The following is a 13,951-nucleotide window of genomic DNA, read 5'->3' as shown; positions in this document are numbered from 1 at the left end:
TTTTTTGATTTATTGTAGAGATGAGGTCTCGCTGCCCAGGTGGGTCTCGAACCCGCCGGCTCAGGCAATCCACTCACCTCAGCCTCCCTAAGGCGCGGGATTACAGGCTGAGCCACCGAGCCCGGCTCACTAGGTGGATTTTCAAATGATAGAGTGCATCATCAGTTGAAAAGCCTCATGTAGATTTATAACACAAGTGCAAACAAAACCTAAAACCTAGACTATTCACTATTTTTATCACATATCTAAGTTCCATGAAATGCCAAGGGCGTGGCTTGGGTTTCAGGGGTCTTTAGCCAAAACCCTGACCTGACCTTGATCCTCCGAGACCTTCTTCAGCTATCTCAAACAAGGCTAACGTCCAAACAACAGCAGCCCGCTTGCCATGCAAACACATCTTAAAGGGCAACCTCAGCCTCTACTTTCAACTAGGTTGTTATAATTCCCAAGTCCAGTCTGTATAGGTATTTAGAAGCCACCACTTTTTCTGTCTTAGCATTTGTTCATCTCCGTCCAGATGATACAAATTGAGGGGAAGCAGTTTTAACACAGAATCAACCCATGAATCAGAGGCTCTTTGAGAAACTTAGACGACAATGAGTGTAACAATTAAAGCATCATGAAACATGCCGGTCAAGTTTGAAAAGCCTTCAACCTGTTCACTTTGTCCATGTCGAAACCAAGGTGAACTATGTGCATAGGGCACTCTGGGCTCCCAGCTTTTCCCAGGAAGTGGTGTCCTGATGCTAAAGAAGGGAAGGACTAGGAATGTCGAACAGAATAATGCTAACACTGTCACCTTCTACTGGTTTTTCCTAGTCTGACTCTCTCTCCCTTCTGTATCACCTCACTCATATCCACCAAAGGAAACCGCCCTCTCCTTCCTGCTTGCCTCCGTCATTGTAAGTAATGTTAGATGTCATTATTATATTCACCTATATGGCATTAGATGGATACTATGCCCTAAGAATCACTTTCAAAATACTTTACAACTACCTAGCCCCTTATCCCTCTGAAGTGAGCATGGCATAGCTGCTAGTCTCCTTACACAAATCCAGAGAAGGCAGTGACATAAGCAGGAGACAGAAGTCAGAGCTCCTACTCTCTGTTTTCCAAAGGAAGATACAGATATGCATGAGAAAAATATAAAGGTGTAAACCTGGCTGACAGATTGATGTCTGTTTATAGCTCTCCCTCCAGGTGTAGTCGATACAAGTTGTTGTGGCAGTTGCTATGGCAACGACTTCTTAATAAGAATAAAGACACATAGGAAGATGCTAGAAATCATTACCTGGTGGAACCTTCCCCAGTAATGGAAAGAGGAGCAGTAATAGAAAATATACCCTTGTTCTGTATATAGTCATTAAATACCGGTACTGCAAAAGTCTAATTTCCTAAACCAGCACTGTTCAATAGGAATATAATGTGAGCTATAATGTAACTTTAAATTTTTTAGTAGTCACATTTAAATATTAATTTAAAAATAGTGGAATTATTTTGTGATATAGTTTATTTAGTATGTTATAGCCAAAATATTATTAGTGCAACATGTAATCAATATAAAAATTGGCAAAATATTGTGTATTCTTTTTTTCACATGAAATCTCTGAATTCTGGTGTATATTTCACACTTCATCACATCACAATTAAGACTAGCCACATTCCAAGTTCAGTAGCTACATGTCGTTAGTGGCTATCACATTAGATGGCCCAGTACTGGATTATATTGGGCCATTTTGGGGTTAGAATTTGTTCTTTGAAAACAAATTTGTCTATCCCTACTTGGGTTTTTTAGAAAAATAAATTGCATTCATTTGGTTCTAGCCCTGTGGCATAATTCAAGTGGTATTCTCCTGAGTGGAACAAGAAGATATCAAATAACCTTGGAATCGAAACAGTATTAAAGATTCAGCTTCTTTCGTGCTGCCAGAGGATCGTGAAGATTAAATAATAAATCTTGAGTTTGTAAAAAGATCCTTCTTGGGTTGCTCAAGTTGCCCAAGTTGGTACACTCAAAGTCATATCTTGACTTGATTTTATTTACTACATACTCCATCTCTCTCTCTCTACCCATTCCTCCTAGTCCTTCCAATAGACCACACGATCTGATCAAGTCTACCTGTTCCCCTTTCTCAAGTCCAGGGCCAAACCATCATAAGAACACCTGCCTGGTCTTCCTGCCTCCACTTTCTACCCATTCAAATCCATTTTCCCTTACCCTGTCTTCAGAGTGAGCATGTGTCAAAGCAATTCAAAGACATTCAATCAAACAGCTTTTCAGCTTAAAACTTTTAATAGCAACCTATCGTCTTTCAAATAAAAACCATACCCCTTGCGATAATATGCTAGGCAATCATACACTGGTCTCAGGAACTTCTCAAGCCCATCTCTTTGCCACACACACTTTGAATTTATCCTAGACTGTGTGCTAAACTGTGACTTGATTTCCTTAACTCCCTGCCATTGTTTAAAGTCTGTTTCCTGACCAGGCACGGTGACTCATGCCTGTAGTTCCAGCATTTGGGGAGGCTGAGGTAGGAGGATTGCTTGAGTCCCAAAGTTTGAGACCAGTCTAGGCAACATAGTGAGAACTGGCCTCTACGAAAATAAAAATTTTAAAAATTAGCCATGTGGGGTGGCACACATCTGTAGTCTTAGCTACTCGGAAGGCTGAGGTGAAGGATTGCCTGAGCCCACAAGGTTGAGGTTGATTCACTGAAGTCCAGCTTGGGCAACAGAATTGCATCTTAATTTTCTAAAAAGGAAAAAATGTCTGTTTATTCTGCCTGGAATATTCTTCCTTAAAATGCCTACCCCTCACCAAATAGCAAAATCTTTCAAGCCTAGCTCAACTACTGTAGCTTTTCCTAATTTTATAGTAAAAATTAACAGCATTCTCATCTATGTTATCATACCACTTTTACAAATAGATATAATATTTCTCACAGTCTACTAGAGACAGACAATATGCTAAACAATGACCTTTTCAAGAAGAGGAATCATGTGCCATTTATCTTTGAATTCACCTTGGGACATAGAGAATCTCAATAAATGCCTGAGGTATCCCAACACTCTTTCCTTTCCATTTCTCCACCCTCCTATTTCCTAATCATTTTGTATGACATCATCATCAGTGTCATCAATACACAGGAGCCAGTGTTTATTAGCACTTACTAGATATCAAACACTATACACACACTTCACTTAATTCCAACAACAAATGTATAAGGTAAGGACTTATAATAGCCCCAATTTTTAATAGATGTGGCATCTTGAATATAGTTTCATTCTTTCAACAGTATTTTAGGTCATTCTTAAAAACATCAGTTATGGCAAGTTGATGTACAGTTATACTTCCAAAGAGTGCAGGAGTGCAGGATCAGGTACTGCCTTGTTAACACAGGTTAATTCCTGTGGTTTTTGTTTTATAATTTTAGTGCCTTCGCTTATTAAAGCTTCCAATTTTTAGAGGACTGGGAAAATTAAAAAAAAACAAAACTGGCTTAATGGTGTTTTGTGTAGAGTGAGAGTATGCTAGTTTTGAGTAAGGGGCCCTGCCCTATGGATGTCACAGGATATGACATTAAGCTTTGTTGCTCAAAGTCAGATTAGCTGGTTTCATTTCTGGCTCTCCAGTAGTGTCTTCCATAATTCAGTTTATTAGTGCTTTAAAAACTAGAAAGACCAATACCAAATGCTGGTGACAATATAAAGCCGCAGGAACTCTCATTCATTGCTGGTGGGCACTCAAAATGACGCAGTCACTTTGGAAGACAATTTAGTGATTTCTTACAAAGCCAAACATATTGTTACCATATGATCTAGAAATCCTGCTCTTGGTATTTACTCATGCCCACATAAAACCTGCACATAGATAGCAGCTTTATTCATAATTGCCAAAGCTTAGAAGCATTCAAGATGTGCTTCAGAAAGTGAATGGATAAATAAACTATGGTACATTCAGACAATAAATGTTGTTTAACATTAAAAACAAATGATTAGCTGGGCGTGGTAGCATGCACCTGTAGTTCCAGCTACTTGGAAGGCTGAGGCAAAAGGATCACCGGAGCCCAGCAGGTCGAGGCAGCAGTGGCTGGGAGCGGCCACTGCAGTCCTGTCTGGGTGACAGAGTGATACTCCAACTCAAAAACAAAACAAAACAAAACAAAAAACAAAACAAACAAAAAAAGAAATGAGAGCTCTTAAACCATGAAAAGACATGCAGGACATTTACATTTGTATTACTGAGTGAAAAAAGTTGATCTGAAAGGGCTACATGGTACTTGGGTCTGACAATATGATATTCTGGAAAAAGTAAACACAATAGACATAGTGAAAAGACCAGGGTTGGGAATAGGGTGGTTGATATAGGTGGAGTACAGAGAATTTTAGGACTGTGAAGCTACTCTGTATGATGCTATAATGGTGGATACATTGTACATATGCCCAAACCCATAGAATGTAAAACACAAAGACTGAGCCCTAGTGTAGACTGTAGACTTTGGGTGATAATGACATGTCCAGGTAGGTTCCTTGATTGTAGAAAATGGACCATTCTGGTGGGGGGATGTTGATAGTGGAGGAGGTTGTGCATGTGTAGGGGCAGGAGATATATGAGAAATTTTTGTACCCTCCTCTCAATCTTGCTGTGAACCTAAAACTACTCTAAGAAATAAAGTCTGTTTCATTTTTTAATAAATGAAGAGACCAGAGAATACCTTGCTCTCAGGGTCCCAGGGTTGTGCTAGCTGGCCCTAGTACAGTGCACAAATTGTCTTCTCTCTAGGTTGTCAGTTGCTAGAGCATTACTTTCTCTACTTTGTTTCCACAATACGACCATACAAAAGACAGTGTATATAACTAAGGGTGTAACAAACTCTTGTTGAAATCAAGGGAAAATACACTGAATGATTCACATAATAAATACATATTTTCACCTTTATAAACAGCATCATAGCCTTGATGTCAGCAGAACACAATTTCTGATGGGGTTTCTGGGGACTCTGGAGTCTGAGACAGCCTCAGACTTGGACAGGGGGCAGTGCTAGGAGGCCTGGCTGGGGACAAGATGAGGAGCTGAGTCCTGGGAAAGCCTAATTTCCTCATGGACCTGATCCAGGAAGAGGCCTTGTGCTTTGGGTGCTCTGGGGGGACTGGTCCTTGGCCACCACAGCCTAGTTTTGTAGTATGTTGCACAGTACAGGGCTGTCTCTGCTGGGCAAGGAACTTAACCTCCATGAGTCTCAGTTTCCTCATCTGTAAAAAGGGGGCGAGGATGTTGTGGATAATTGAGGGCATTGCATAAGATTGTGTCAATAGAGTGCATGGCAGAGTGACTGGTTAATAGGAGTGCCAATGAATGGAGAATGCTTATTCTTAATATTAAGTATTCTTAGGTATTACATGATCATCATGAAGTGTCAGAGATGGGATTAGGGAGCTCAAGAGATGGCAGTCCTGGTGGGAACTCCTCTTCTTCTATCTTACCCTGCCTTCTTTCTACCCATCTTGCTGTTGGCACATATTAGGATGGTAAATGTATTGACTTCTACACCCTCTCTCTTCCTTTGCTCTTTTTTCTTTCCCTTATCTACCCCTCCCTTCCACCATCTTTATTTTCCTTTTTCCTCTCTTCCTCTTTCTCTTTAATTCTCTCCTTCTCATTTATTATCTTTAAAATGAATTTATTTTGTCCCTTGCTATTCTTGGCCAACTAAGGCTGTTTGTATCGAGATCTTGCCAAAAGCATATTAAGCTCACCAGGCTGCTCAACTTAGACCAGCCTGTTTCTGCTCTCCCTTGGAAGATCTGTGATACCATAAACAAGAAAGGTATGAGGTCAAAGGATTCTTGTTTAGAGCAAAGGGGAATGCTTCACACAGAGCTTCCCAGAATGAAGGCAGAGCCTGACAGGAGAAAGATTTGAGACCTCCGGCATAATCTATAACAGAGCAGTTATTACCTCACTCCCTGCCAAGTCAATGCCACTGGCAATCTCAGAAGCCATTTTTCAAATGGCTTTTTGGCCAGCTCAGCATAAAATCTATATGACAGCTTTACTTTGGGAGAGCAACAGAAAAAGGCAGCTTCCTGTAGGGTTGGGCAGTTTCGTTGCTCCCTCTAATTCCCTCCAAAGCACCATGTAGACTTTATGGCATGACTTGCATCTGAATAAGACTAAGACCTCAGGAAGATGCAAGAAGGAAGAAGAGATACTTAAAATGAGGCAAATGAACAAGGGTTTAAAAGGCATCAAATGCAGCAGAGAGAGGCTGAATGGAATTCTAGTTTAGTTACCTGCTCACTGAGGACAGGTTATATAGCCTTTATGTAGTTAACTTGGGGGAGGATCTGAGGTGATATTTGTCAAGTCCCTGTCAGGGCCCTGGGGTAGATAAAGCAGGTGCTGAATGACTCTGGCTGGTTTGGTTTCTGAGCCTTCTTTCCTTGTGTATAAAATGTAAAGAGACGACAATGCCTTTTTTGTAGAGTTCTCTGGTGGAAATTAAATGAAACCTCTAGCAGATGTTACTGCATGCACGTATCTCTCCCCACCCTTTTCCCCACAAACCTCCAAGCTTATGATTGCATTTTCCAAAGATGAACACAACCATATCAGCCATTCCACAAGTTCTTCTAGAATCCTGCCACTCCCCTATCAAGTGGTGGGATCTAATTCCTCTCTCTCTGAATCTGAGTAGGCTTGGAACTTGCTTGCAGACAGGGTGGTACAAGAATTCTGTGGATATGCAGAGGCTTCATCATAAAACGCAATTCAGCACCTGCCAAATTAGTTGGAATACTTGCTCTTAAACTCTTCAGCTGGCAGGTAAGAAGGTGACGGCACTGAGGCCGCCATACTAAGAGGAAGCCCAACTTAGCCTGCGTGGAGAGACCATAGAGAGAGCTCACAGATGCTCCAATCTCACCCTACACTAGTCACTATCTGAACTAAAACCTCATGAGAGACTGAAACCAGAACCACTCAGCTGGATCCTTCCTGATTCCTGATCCATATAAACCATGGGAGAGTAACAAAATGATAGTTGCTTTAAGCAGCTAAGTGTTGGGGTGATTTGTTATGTGGTGAAAGATAATGGAGACACTCTGATAGCTCTAAAAATCCTAAGCAACCCAGGATGAGAGAGAGTATTAAGTGTGAAACAACAAGCGTGTAAAGCTCAGCCCTTTTGTCATTCTTTTAGACACGAGGATGCGCTATTCTATCCTTCTTCCCTCATAAATCCTAGCTGACCACAGAGCACTGTGTGCTTGTGTGTGCATATTGGTATGAGAAGAGCTAGTCATTGATCCAGATTGATTGGTGATTTTTTTCAGATCACAGGGCTGTTTCCTTTTATACTAAATTGTAAAGTTATCAAACCATTTTGGTTTGAAAGGACATTAATACTGAACAGTTTTCAAAAGTGTTTTGATTAGAGTCTAGATATTTAAATTTATTTAAAATACATTTAAATTTATTTCAATATATGCACACATATTTAATATATGCATATATTTATTTTAATATATAAGTATATATGTTTAATATATACATACCAGGCATGCCAAAAAATGTAAATACATTTTAAGAGATGCTATCTATGTATTACTTTTCTAAGTTGAATTGAATCACAGTAGCTATGTGTAGTATGATGTTTACTCAAATGCTAGTGTCACCATGTGGCAGATAGGTATATATTGAGTATTTCAATTTTATTTTATTTTTATTGTTGTTATTATTTTTTGAATTGGAGTCTCACTCTGTCGCCCAGACTGGAGTGCAGTGGCCGCTCCCTGCCACTGCAGCCTCGACATGCCGGGCTCCAGCAATCCTTCCGCCTCAGCCTTCCGAGTAGCCGGAATTACAGGCGTGTACTACCATGCCCGGCTGATTTTTTATTTATTTATTGTAGAGATGAGGTCTCGCCAAGTTGCCCAGGCGGGTCTCGAACCCGCAGGCTCAGGCAATCCACTCACCTCAGCCTCCCAAGGCACAGGATTACAGGCTGAGCCACCGAGCCCAGCCAAGTATTACAATTTTAATTGTGTATATACTTTTTTGGTAGCTTCTGTATATATTTTTTAATATGTATATATATATATATATTTATTTTATGTATATACCAGTGTACCAAAAATGTATACACATTTTAAGAGACATTATCTGTGTATTATTTTTTGAAGTTGAATTGAATTACAGTAGCAATGTGTAGTATGATGTTTACTCAAATTCTAGTGTCACCATGTGACAGGCAGGTATATATTGAGTATTACAAGTTGAATACAGTTTTTTACTTTCTTAAAATGTGTATACATTTTTATTATATACCCTTTATTCAGACCTCTTCCTGGTTGGACTACTCCCTCTAACCCGCATGCTTTTTTGGCCAATGTATGTCTATACTGTATTTAAAGGTAGTCCCTAAGGTTCAGGAAACTCTCCAAACAACGACAGTGGATTTAGTTAACTTACTTAGGTTTTCTTGCTATTGAGCACTTATGCGGAGAGAATAGTGTCTATGCTGGAAGATGTTGCCCTTGGGTTATTGCTTGCTGGGCATTACTGAATGTTTCATTGACATTAGTTTTATCTCCACTAGGGTGAAAGTTACTGGAGAATGTGGACTCATTTTCTATTTCTTTATAGCCCATTCTCATAAGAATTCCTTGCACCTGACTCTTTTAGGGCTCAAATTCAATCCTCAAACAGATCAAATATAACAGATCTTTAAACATATCTGTTATATTTTATTTCCAAATATTTTTACAATTTTCCTCACAAATAAGAAAGCAAGTATAAATTGCTTGGAAGTAAAACTTAATATGTTACTAAATTATCAAATACTCAGGTATTTCAGAATGTGAGAGTAACTTTGAGTAAGGGCATGCCAATGAAATGTAGATGAACATACAACAGAACCTATTTGGAAGAGAAACATGGTCCCACATCTTTCTCGTGGAAGACAACATAGGGTTCAAAGCTCAGGCACTGGAATAAGGCAGGACCAGAGTTTAAAACTTGACTATGATTGCTTTAGCTATGTGTTCTTTAATAGGCTCACATGTCTAAAAACAGGATATAAGTAAGTCCTAGGTCATAGGATTACTATCAGTATAAATGCAGTGGTTCGTGTTAAGCACTTGGCATCATAACTGTACAGAATAGGCACACATCTTGAGTATCATTTATCAGCATCACCACCACCACCCCATGACTAACAACAACAACTCTATCCCAGTCACCATGACGAATTTTGCTCCTAAGGCCTTAGAGCTTGTTGGAATATATCTCTTTCTTTCTTTAATTATACTTCCATCTAGACACTTTCCCTTCAACCAATATTCTGTGTAACTACAGAAGGGTTAGGGGTGCTGGCACTTCATGTAATTGAAAATCTGAATATAACTTTTGACTCCCCTGAAAACTTAACTGTTAATAACCTACTGTTGACCAGAAGCCTTACTAATAACATAAACAGTTGATTAAAACATATTTTGTATACTATATGTATTGCATAATGTATTCTTACAATAAAATAAGCTAGAGAAAGAAAATCCTAAGGAAGAGAAAATACATTTACAATACTGTACTGTATTCATGGATACTGGCGTAAGTTTGAGTCATCAGTTTACAAGATGAATCATCAGTCTAAAATGGCAGCTACCACAGCTGCAGTCCTCAAATCTAGGGTAGATATCAAGCAATTCAATATTGTCTTATACTGTCATGACTCTTCTCTGCTTCCTGACATCACTAGTGGTGCTTAGTATGAGTCCCATGGTGTTATTTAAGCTTATAGTGTTGCAGCAAACATGATGAAACTGCCCAAGAACTTCAAGAGAACATTTTATACTGAGATATGGAATTTACTGGAAAGAGAAACTGCTCACGTGGAGATGATTAGCATCAATGGTGTTTTAAGTGGATATACACAACACTTGAGCTCACTACAATAGCTGCAGTAGGTGGCTATGGAATTATTACAGTAGTTCAGTATGGATTACAGTCAATGTTGTGAGTGATGATTTAATGCTACATCTTTATACTTGTTTACATTTCTCTTGACTGGGAATGACATCATGTATGGTCTCTAAGTGCCTGTGAGAACAAATTTTGATAAATTTTAACTTTGTGTAATAGATCTGTGTGTATTTTGTGGTAGCAAAATATTAAAGTAGATGTCAAGTATCTACATATATTTTATGCATTCATGACATATCTAACTTTTTCTTGACTTTTTTGATATGTCTAAGTTACACGGTTTGTGTTCAAGTTTTTTCAAATTATCACAAATCTCTAAAAAAATTTCCAAGACATTTATTTTATGAAGTCCACATGTATGTGTACTTATGCAGTTCAAGCATCAACCATACATTTCTAAGCCTTCATGCTAAAGCCATAATCATGAGGAATTGCTTCAAACAATCTAAATAATGTGGCTTCTTTGTACGGCTCCCACACTTAGTCATTACTTGATCCTGGCTGTTCTCAACTGTCTCAGTCATCATCACCTGCAGGCCAAGAAATCTGTTTTGACAAAGGATGCAGAACCATCTGGTTCCTAAATCTGTGGGTCAGTCAGTTCAGACTATCCTTTAGAGATGTGGAAAGTCTCACTGAGCCAATAAAGAAGAAAATTAAGGTAGAAAAAGACAAAGTATACTGGAAACAGCATTAAAGTTTAATTGTTCATTTAGTTATTCATTCATATATTTGTTTGTGCATTCAACACATAGGTTTTTATTCTCTTTTTAAAATTATTATTTATAATAGAGATGTGGGGTACAATTCAGGGTTAGGTATATAAACATTAATCATGCAGTTACCCTTGTTGATGAGGTATGCCCCTCCCTCCCCTAGCAGTTTCCCTAAACTGCCAATCCCACCCCTCCTCCCCTGACAGTTTTCCACTACTGCCAATTGCTTTCTTATAGCATTATAATTGTTCAAGGTCAGCTTATGAGTGAGAACATATAGAACTCAGTTCTTTGTTTCTGTGATAGATCACTGAGTATGATCGACTCCAAATCCATCCAAGTTGCTGCATAGTCCATATATTTATCCTTCTTTATGGCTGCATAATATTCCATTGTGTATATGTACCACATTTTTTAAATCCAGTTCAGCTTCAGTGGGCAGCATGGTTGGTTCTATGTTTTTGCTATTGTGAATAGAGCTGCAAAAAACATACATGTGCAGGTATCTTTTTTGTAGAATAATTTGAGTTCCTCCAGGTATATTCCCAATAGGGGAATTGCTGGGTCATGTGGAAGGTCAATTTCAAGTTCTTTCAGAAATCGCCACACTGTCTTCCAAAGCGGTTGTACTAGTCTGCATTCCCACAAGCAGTGTACAAGCATTCCTTTTTCTCCACATCCTTGCCAGCATCTGCTGTTGTTTGTTTTATTAATGATGGTCATTCTTATAGGAGTTCGGTGGTATCTCAATGTGGTTTTGATTTGCATTTCTCTGATGATAAGTGAGGCTGAGCACTTTTTCACATGTCTGTTGGTTGCCTGCCCGTATGTATATCTTCTTTTGAGAAGTGTTTATTCATGTCTTTTGCCCACTTTTTAAAGGGGCTGTTTGTCTTTTTCCCATTCTGTGGGCTGTCTCCCTGCTCTCTTGATGGTTTCTTTTGCTTTGCAGAAGCTCGTGACTTTACAGCAGAATTCTACAAAACGTATAAGGGGGAGTTGATACCAATCCTACTGAAAGTATTCCAGGCAATTGAGAAAGATGGAATTCTCCCCAAATCATTTTACAAAGCTAATATCACACTGATACCCAAACTGGGTAAAGATCCAACAAAGAAAGAGAACTACAGGCCAATATCCCTGATGAAGATAGATGCAAAAATTCTCAACAAGATTCTAGCAAATCAGATCTAAAAACACATCTCAAAAATCATCCACCATGACCAAGTAGGGTTCATCCCCAGGATGCAGGGCTGGTTCAACATTCGCAAGACCATAAGCACATAGTTTTTAACAGCTTTCGGTGTGTTTGCAGGCTCTAGATATACAAACATGAACAAAACAGATGTGATTTCTGCCCTTGTAAAGTTTTCAGATCAGTGAAAAATAATCACTTTGTCATCAAATAATTCTGGGTTTCAACCTGACTCTGTCACTTACTCCATATTTAAACTACCTAAACCCTCCTGAACCTCATCTTTTTCTTAGAGTTAATGTGAGGATGAAATGAATTAATATAAGTATACAATGGTATACCACAGCATCTGGCAATGTATACTTATCTTTTTCCCAAAATTGTATGTCATATAACTTATAACCAGTAGAGTTAGAATACAAACCTAGGAGTGTCTGGCTTCCAGGTTTGTGCTTTTCAAAACAATTTCTAATTCTCACTACTCTTGAATTAGATTTTTTCTTCCAAGTTGTTAATCAATTAATCACACATTCAAAATTTTTTTAAAAATTAATTCTTATTTTTGAATGAGTGATTGAATTAATTAATTCAATGAATTAATTAACACTATTTCCAGTATACTTTTCTTTTGAATTTTTGTTTTGAATTTTTATTTTAAAGATGTGGGGTACAATTCAGGGTTAGTATACAAATGGTCATTGCACAGGTAAAGTTTGGGCCTCACTTTTGTCCCCAAGTTTATTTTTTAAAAAGCTGTATTGTTAAACAGCATGTATAATGTCTCCACTTCACCTGGTTTGATATCAGGTACTCTTATTGATGAAGTGTGACCCTCTCTGGCAGTTTCCCACTACTGCCAATCCCTTTCTTATAGTATTATGATAATTGTTCACAGTCTGCTTATGAGTGAGAGCATGTAGTACTCAGTTCTTTGTTTCTGTGATAGATCACTGAGTATGATAGACTCTAAATCCATCAAAGTTGCTGCAAAGTCCATAATTTTGTTCTTCTTTATGACTGTGTAATATTCCATCATATAAATGTACCACTTTTTTTTTGCCCATCACTTTTGATGGGCAGCATGGTTGGGCCCATGATTTTACTACTGTGAATAGTACTGCAATAAACATGCATGTGCAGGTGTCTACTTCACAGAGTGATTTGAGTTCCTGGGGGAATATTCTCAGAATGAGGATTGCTGGATCATATGGAAGGTCGAGTTTTAGATATTAGGAATCACCATACTGTTTTCCATAGAGGTTGTACCTGTTTATTCCTCCTGCCTCAGCCTCCCTCACAAGTTTGTTTTTTGATATACTTTTTCCCATGTCATTTTTATCCCTTACTGAACCTTCTGCAGTAAGCCGCTCCTCTATACCTTGACTGATATGAAAATCATGAGACAGCTAGCGTCATTACAGAAAAAACAACATGCATAGTTATGTTGCTTTGGATTACACTTAGGAAACCAGATGAAGTGTTGGGTTATGCAGAACATCCTATCTCTCTTTTTTTTTAATTTCAAAGATGTTAGGGACAATTCAGAATTAGGTATACTAGTGGTCATCATACAGGTAAAGTTTGGGCCTCCTTTTGGTCCCCACTTTGCCTGGTTTGAGATCAGGTACCCTTATTGATGTTGTGCCAACCCTCCCCGCTCCCTCCCCCGCCCCAGCCTCCCTGGCAGTATCCTGCTACTGCCAATCTCTTTCTTATAATATTATGATAAATAGAACATCCCATCACAACACCGCAGTAGAAAGAGCCACAGTTGGCATCCAGGCAGAAAGTGGTTAGTGGGCTACATGGTAGTTTATGGGCATTGTTTCCTTTATCTAGAAGTCGGAGTGCCGCAAAATTATATGAATGACCTAGGAGACCTCCATTAAAAATCTACCACCATCACTGTACTCTATGTGTGAAGTTTTTCTAGACCCCTGAGCCCTTTACCACATTGGATTCCACATTATAGTTCTTCTCTTATCTTCCACAATACCACTAATTTTAAGCTTCTTGTTTGTTTTAACTGTACTTATTATGTCTTTTTCTTTTCTC

The sequence above is a fragment of the Carlito syrichta genome, unplaced genomic scaffold, assembly GCF_000164805.1.
Source record: "Carlito syrichta isolate Samal-C Ts95f unplaced genomic scaffold, Tarsius_syrichta-2.0.1 Scaffold309762, whole genome shotgun sequence".
Taxonomy (NCBI): domain Eukaryota; kingdom Metazoa; phylum Chordata; class Mammalia; order Primates; family Tarsiidae; genus Carlito; species Carlito syrichta.
Note: the sequence above shows the minus strand (reverse complement) of the source record.